The following is a 681-nucleotide window of genomic DNA, read 5'->3' as shown; positions in this document are numbered from 1 at the left end:
ATAGATAGATAGAGAGAGAGATAGATAGATAGATAGATAGATAGATAGATAGATAGATAGATAGATAGATAGATAGATAGATAGATAGATAGATAGATAGATGACTTTTATTCCCTGGAGGAAATTAAAATGTCATAGCAGCTGAGTTAAAGAGTAAAATACAAAGAGAAAATGACACAGGATTCAGGTGAACGATAAAAATGACAGGTAGACGAAGAGATGAATAAACATGTCGTCATATATATCTGGTCACAGGATTATTTAGTTCTGAGGTGGAGGCAGAAATCTTCAAACCTGGAGACATGAGACTCAAACATCTGGCTCACATCTGGACACATTCAACAGAGACTAGTTAGTGTGAACTGGCCCTTTAATAAGTCTGTGATGACGGTACTTTCCCGCCAGTCAGCGCAGGTTTCACACATAATATTTACATACATGTGCATAGAAAATAAAAATGTATATTTCATATGTGGAAACTCAATATATGTACATCTCTTACAGACTCAGACTGTTACAGGACCTCGTATCTCCAATGTCTGAGAGACAGGAAACAGCTGAGACTGAGCAGTGATCTGCTCATCAATAAGTATCGATGTATTGATTTCTACAGCAGGTGGACAGACTCAGTAAAGACCCTGACGGAGGGAGTACCTGCTGGCTGTAGGCCTCCAGCACCTC

The sequence above is a fragment of the Seriola lalandi genome, unplaced genomic scaffold, assembly GCF_002814215.2.
Source record: "Seriola lalandi dorsalis isolate HSWRI2012SDOR001 ecotype SW California unplaced genomic scaffold, Sedor1 jcf7180002050323, whole genome shotgun sequence".
NCBI classification, from domain to species: Eukaryota; Metazoa; Chordata; class Actinopteri; order Carangiformes; family Carangidae; genus Seriola; species Seriola lalandi.
This window is presented reverse-complemented; position numbering follows the sequence as displayed.